General features: G+C 43.8%; 1 pseudogene; it reads right to left on the bottom strand.

Moving 5' to 3' along the window:
• Nucleotides 1–1,466: 1,466 nt before the first annotated feature.
• On the bottom strand, nt 1,467–7,139 carry LOC123403384 (annotated as a pseudogene).
• Nucleotides 7,140–7,608: the final 469 nt, after the last annotated feature.

The following is a 7,608-nucleotide window of genomic DNA, read 5'->3' as shown; positions in this document are numbered from 1 at the left end:
TAATCCTAGAAAATAATCTGAAAACGAGCGTATAAGTTCATAATTAGGACAAGACATGTTTTATTAACAGCAAGTATATGCATAGAAGGAATTATCAGAATTTTTATATTTATAGTGTAACTAAAGCTAGCTATTCTTCCGAAAAGAGGAAAAATCAATGCCGGCAGAGTAAATTAAAACTAAAGGTGTAAATGTGACTATTCTTCAACCTCCTCCGCTGCTGGTTCCTTGTTTCTTCATGTACTACTTACTATCGACACTCCTACAACATGAAAGATATGAATCCATCTCACACATAGTGTTTCTCTACAGAAAACTTAAGTGCAGCAGAACCTAGCAGATTCGACGATGCTCAGGATCAGTGTGGCGAGTGCATGCTTGGCACATGACCGGAAAAATCATAAAAAATTAATCAGTGTGCATGCTCATAGCATGGTAGGTGTTCTCCTGCCAAAATCATCAAAGTTTGGTATGCGATTAGACTGCAGAATGATGTGATCATTCTACACGCACGTTTAGTTTTCGATCTGCTGTGTCTAGTTGGAGGGAACTCACATGAATAAAATGGAGGGCAGTTTCTAAATGTGTCCTCCTTCATAAGCAGCCACCAAGTTATGATATATCTACAACACTGGACTACAACCAACATGATTGAACATGATTGACAAAACTGAAGACTAAACTTTTGCTCACCCTGTTCTGTTGTACCCACCCTGCCCAAAGGACCAGCAGCAAAAAAATATCCAGTCCAGATAGTCTTGGCCGGCCTGAGATGTGATTCAGCGGTGCTTGCCTCGGCCCGGAGCAGTCTCCCCAACAATCCTCTATGGAGCACGACTGCAATACAGTTCAGTTCGATTCAGCTGTACAAGCAATCACAAGCCAGTATTCCCAATAGCACTCTACTTCAGTTCCGCAGGTTTGAAACAGAACCTGCAGAGTGCAGATAGCTTCTTAGAAAGTTGAAAGCTCTATTTCAACTTGCAAAATGGTATCCACGGTCAAAAGTTTGTAATGCAACGCAAGCTATATTGACACACAACAACATGACAGACAGTGGAGAAAACAGTAAACTGTTGCTGATCCCTACACTGCAGTTCTTGATCGAGAGCGGTTGCAGTATAGTTACTTGAGTTGCAGTGCAGAGCCAAGCATTAGGGAAGTCTATTATCCAAGAAATCCACATCCTCCTTCCAGAGGACTAGAAACGACATACATTATAATAGGAAGTTTCTGCATGAGGTAAAGCTTTACTTCCTCTTGCGGAATGCGACGCATGCAAGTGTATCATCAGTGTTTATTGAAACAAATACCTACCAGATGCTGAAGGAGCTGACTTAATTCACATTACATATGTCTAGATCTTAACAAGATAGGAATCAAAGTACAGCTAAGCCAATCGACCTAGTAGTACATTATTCTAAGCAAACAAAATCCATGGCGTTTCTATGTGCTTTCCGCCATGCTTACTCCTGCATGGCTTGCTGGCATTTCCTGGCTTCTAGAGCAGCTGCCCTCCGCTCACGTACCAGTCTTGGTATTTCCTTCCATGTCTTGGGTTTAAATGCCATTACTGCAAACATCACAAATGATATCAGAACAAACTTGCACAAAGGTGTTAACGTGGTACATGGGCAAAGATCAGAAAGACGTGCGTGCCTTCATCACGGGCATCTAGTCTTCTGTAACAGTCCTCGATGCTGCCCAGTTGCTGGTGCAGGCATCTAGGGAGCTTCTTTATAGCAGGGAAGTCTGTAATTTTAACATACCATAGAGAACTATATACTTGTGGTTCATTCGGCAGGGATGCCAGGGTACTGCACCTTCGAAGACCAAGCATATCCAGCGATGGTGGTTCCTCTCGTGACACATAGTTCAGCGATGTCAACCTACTATTGTCACTAATGTCTAGGCTCTTGAGGGGTGTACGCAGATGGAGAGTCCCGCCCGACATGCTAGCACAGTCAAGTATCATTAGACGTTCGAGATGTGGAGGAAGTAAATGCTCTCTTGCAGTTGTCGCTGCTGCTGCTGGTGGCTCTAGCATGATAGGTCTTCTACTTATGGAGGTAGTAGCTTCTGGTTTTTGGAGCCCACCCGGCTGACATGCCAGGACTTGAATACTACTACAACCATTCATTGTTAAGGTCTTTAAGGATGGAGGCAGATTTAGAACCGCTGGTAAGGATCCACATCCAGAGAACCATAGATGTTCCAGTCGTTGAAAAAAGTGATTCATCGATGAGGATGGCAACACTGATACACATGCATGCACGACCACCACACTCCAAGAAGAACCTTCAATGAACTCTGACATGTCCTGCTTCTTTCCAAAAATGGACTCAAGTTTAGGGACGACCCAATATCCATTCTCACGAGAGATGTCGGGCCATTGAACATCTCTACCAAACTTGCACAATCTTTTAACTCAATAGACTCGAAACCTGGCAGGCATTGACTCCTTTCAGTTGCCGATAGCTCAAGAGGAGCTTGTGTGTATCCGGCTAGATTTTTGCACTCTTTAATCACTAATCTTCTCAAGGATACCAAGCTGTGGAACACTTTCACTGGTCAGTGGACGAGCACAACTCTTGAAGATGTAGAAAATAGTCTGACGATTCTTATGCACCTGCTCCAAAGAATGAGTTGCAGCATCTTAACTGCATAACTGTTGGGGGGTATCTGGTTCCATTTCTCCTTGCCTTCCACCGGTACAATTGAAGTGCAATCAACCTCTAATGTTATATCTACGTATTGTAGCTTCAATATCAGATTGTTTAATGAAGAAAAATATCTGTCTACACAATGGAAGATCTCTTGATTGCCATCTTCAAATTCTAATGCACTGAGTTTTGGTTTTACCGGTAAATTTATTATCTTTGGGCATTCCTTAATTGATAATTTCTCAAGATGAGGAAACAATTTCCCTTCGACTGGATCCCATCTCCGGAAGCTCTCCAACCTTTTCATTTCGAGCACCCTGAGGGTAGGAAACGCTGAGCGTACCAATCTATAGCCACCTTCACCACAAGGTTCTTGAAGCAATGGTGCTTCAGGTAATGCTGTCAGCTTTGGGCATTTCTTAATTGATAGTTCCTCCAGCCAAGGAAATACTATCTGTTCTCATTGAATCTCTTCCACTACATCCCATCTCTGAAAGCTCTCTAAGTCTTCCATTTCGAGCACCTTGAGGGCAGGAAATGCTGAGCGTACCAATGTATAACAACCTTCACCACAAGGTCCTCGCAACAGTGGTGCTTCAGGTAATGCTACCAACTTTCCACAATTACTAATAAACAACTTCTCAAGCATAGGAAACATATTATGTTCTTCTTGCTCCTCATCTATTTCCCACCATCTCTCAAAACCCAACAGATGTTCTAGCGTAAGCACCTTCATTTTTGGAAGAGTGAAGAATGTACTGCATGTGAAAAAAAGTTGCAATCTTTCACTACGAAAAAGATGGATCTCAACCATGTTTTGGAACATACCCATGCACTCTCCTCCATAGGAATATGTCCTCAGAACCTGCAGCCCACCATGAGGTTCAAAATTGTCGAGCACCTTGTTGACACAAACAGAAGTGCATCTTAATGTCACTTCACTAAGATCCTTCTTGTTTCCAAGGTTTGCCACTTCTGCTTCTGCTTTTTCAACATTCTCTACCTGGCATAGCCCTAGATGACCACCAGTGTTTGAAATATGAAGCTCTGCAACGTCACTGCAATCAGGGCCAGGAACTACTGCTACAAAAATTGTGAGTGTCTGCAGCTTAGTGAGATTTTCAAGTCATGGAGGCATGCTCTTCAACTTCTCACATCCATGGGTGTAGAGGTGGCAGAGGGAAGTCATATACTTCATTTGCCTTGGAAGACGTTCAAGATAACGACAGTTGGAAAGGTGCAACACTTGCAGGTTATATAGAATACTGATATCCTCAGGAAGTGCTTCAATAGAACTTTATGAGAGATCAAGGTACCTCAGGTGATGCAGATACTTTGGTTTGAGTAGAAATGATTTTGTTATCACACAGAGCTTCAAGGCACGCAAAGTGTTGTATTTTGATAGATGCTGCAATGGGTTGGACACATCACTATCGCATAGCAATGTTTGAATAGCAGGGGATCTTTCCTTCATAGAATCATTCAAAATAAGTTCTTCTTCTTCACATGAGAAGAGAAAATGTCGAGAAGTATCTGGAAGGCACTCAATTTTACTTGTTTCCATAGTTGCAATAACACATTCCTTTTCCAGAATAGACTTTGCAGTATCATGCATAAGATCATCGATTTTACAAGTAGTTATGGAATAGTAGCTCATGACCCACAAGTATAGGGGATCAATCGTAGTCCTTTCGATAAGTAAGACTGTCGAACCCAACGAGGAGTAGAAGGCTCTGATAGATGGATTTCAGCAAGGTAATAACTGCAAGCACTGAAAGTAGCGGTAACAAGTGATTGTGTAGCGAGGTGAAACGTAGCAAGCAAAGAATAACAAGTAACAAGTAGTAGCAACGGTGCAGCAAGTGGCCCAATCCCTTTTGTAGCAAGGGACAAGCCTGAACAAAGTCTTATAGGAGGAAAAACGCTCCCGAGGACACACGGTAATTTCTGTCATGCTAGCATCATGTTCATATGATTCGCGTTCGTTACTTTGATAGTTTGATATGTGGGTGGACCGGCGCTTGGGTACTGCCCTTACTTGGACAAGCATCCCACTTATGATTAACCTCTCTCGCAAGCATCCGCAACTACAAAAGAAGAATTAAGACAAAGTCTAACCATAGCATTAAACTAGTGGATACAAATCAGCCCCTCACGAAGCAGCGCACAAACTGGGGTTGAAGCTTCTGTCAGTCCAGCAACCCATCATCTACTTACTACTTCCCAATGCCTTCCTCTAGGCCCAAATATGGTGAAGTGTTATGTAGTCGATGTTCACATAACACCACTAGAGGAAAAACAACATACAACATATCAAAATACCGAACGGATATCACATTTCCATGACTATTATCAGCATGACTTATCCCATGTCCTCAGGAACAAAAGTAACTACTCACAGGACATAATCATAATTATGACCAGAGGTGTAATGAATAGCATCAAGGATCTGAACATAAACTCTTCCACCAAATAATCCAACAAGCATCAACTACAAAGAGTAATCAACACTACTAGCAACCTTACAAGTACCAATCGGAGTTGCGAGACGGAGATTGGTTACAAGAGATGAACTAGGGATTGGAGAGGAGATGGTGCTGATGAAGATGTTGATGAAGATGCCTCCCCTCCTACGAGAGGAGTGTTGGTGATCACGATGGCGACGATTCCCCCCTCCAGGAGGGAAATTTCCCCGACAGGATCGTCCTGCGGGAGCTCTAGATTTGATCTGCTCAAGTTCCTCCCCGTGGTGGCAGCGAAACCACGAAAAAGCTCCCGTATGATTTTTTCCAGGCCAGGACGCATCATATAGCAAAAGAGGGGGGCTAGTGGGCCTTCAGGCAGCCCACAAGCTTGCCCTGCGCCACTAGGGGGGTGGTGGCGGTGGGCAAGCTTGTGGGGCCCTGGTGGGCCCCCTGCGGTAGTTCTTTCGCCCAGTATTTTTAATATATTCCAGAAAAAATCCACGTAAATTTTTAGGGCATTTCGAGATGTGCAGAATAGTGGACCAGGATTTGCTCCTTTTTCCAGTCCAGAATTCCAGCTGCCTGAATTCTTGCCTCTTCAAATAATCCTTGCAAAATAAGAGAGAAAATGCATAAATATGATACCACAAGTAATATAACAGCCCAAAAAGCAATAAATATCAACATGAAAGCATGATGCAAAATGGACGTATCAGTACCCGGTTTAGTCCTTACTTTCCTCTTTGTCCAAAAAGAATGACCTTGAGACTAGCTCATCGAAAATATGTTTCCCAAAGGTTTCAAGACTATCTTCCTTGTGTTCTGGGACACAGCCATTTGCAATCCATAGTTGGATCAGCTTCTCCACATTGATCTTGTAATCCTTGGGAAACACAGCACAGAAAGCAAAGCATTGTTTCATGTGTGCGGGCAAGTCATTGTAGCTGAGCTTGAGTATTGGCAAAATTCCAGTTTCATCAGTGCAAATGCTGCTTCTAGATGATATAGCCTTCCATTCTTCCACACTAGTCTTGGTGCGAAGTACAGAAACCAGTGCAGTTGCAGCTAATGGAGAGCCACAACATCTCTTCACAATCTCATCAACTATCTCGACTAGTTCAGCAGGCTTTTCTTTGTCAAGGGTGAATGCTGTAGACTCAATAATTTTTTTATGAAGCGATCCTCCAAAGAATTGAGATTGTAGGCTGCCCTATATTCACCCATAATTTCAGTCAGCACTGCACTGCCCATGCCACCATGCAAGCAGACCTTCAGCTTTTCCCACTTACGTAACTCTTTGTTGTCCCAAACATCATCGAATACAAGGAAATACCGCCGTCCGCTGACCAGTTTTTGAAGTCTATCCAGTAGTGATTTGTCAGTATCAACATTCTTATTGGGAGATGCTTCAACTATACTCTTGGCCAGGTAATTCACATCAAATGTATGAGAGACACAGACCCAAAGCAGCAACTGGAAATACTTCTGAATTTCAGGATCATTGTATATGAGTTGCACTGAGGTGGTCTTACCAAGGCCTCCCATTCCAATGATGGGAACAACTGCGAGATCTTCATTGTTAGCTCCACCAAGTAGTGTATCAACAATTTCCTTCATCTCTTTGTACCTGGATTCTCTAGCAATTTTTTGTGGGTCGATGATAACATAATCTGTATGCCTCCACTCTCTGGACACTGGTGGCTGTGGTTGTACTTGAACACAAAGTCCTGCATCTCTGCTATGAGGACCTCAACGGCTTGTAGAATCAGACAAAGCTTGCTACCCATTTTGTAACGGAACTCAACACAGTTGTGACTAGGGAAGAGTTTGGTTACATCGGAGCCAAGCTTTCTGTGGTGCCCGTTCTTCTTGGCCTTACATCGAGAATGGCTGGAAGCTTGCGCTTGAGAGTCTTGTGCTGCTCCTCCATTCCCTTCATCACCTTGTACTCGTCCAGGCGGTAGCTGGCCGCCTTGTCCCTAAGCATGGACACCAGTGGCCGGATGGCCATGGTGGCCAACACCTCTGCCATTGCAACACTTGGAAGAAACTCCCCCAAGACAATTGCACTGCAGAAATGAATGAAAGAAAATGGTGTGAGCAAGACGTGTATAGGTAGAGCTTGAGATCCGTATAGGTAGAGCTTGGGAGCAGTACACCTCTGTTTGATCATGCATGAACAACTCCAACCGCGCGATCCAAACGGACATGGATACACGTTTTGTGTGTGTTTTGTCCGTTTGGGTCGGCTCGTCCGCCCCCCTTTGCAAATGGGTCGGCCGTGCGCCCAATAGGGGGATACATTTTTCGTCCGCGCACATATAGTTTTTAACGCTAAATTCACTCGCGGCCACAGGTCATGCCAGCTACCATGCCACATCGGTCATATGTCAGGGGCCGACATACATATGCCAACCTACAAAAAAAATACGCAGGTTTTCAGTTGGACGGAGTTGTTAGCGGGCCGGCACACATGCTAG

The sequence above is a fragment of the Hordeum vulgare genome, chromosome 1H (assembly GCF_904849725.1).
Source record: "Hordeum vulgare subsp. vulgare chromosome 1H, MorexV3_pseudomolecules_assembly, whole genome shotgun sequence".
NCBI classification, from domain to species: domain Eukaryota; kingdom Viridiplantae; phylum Streptophyta; class Magnoliopsida; order Poales; family Poaceae; genus Hordeum; species Hordeum vulgare.
The sequence above is the reverse complement of the archived record's forward strand: the minus strand, read 5'-3'. Positions and strand labels throughout refer to the sequence as shown.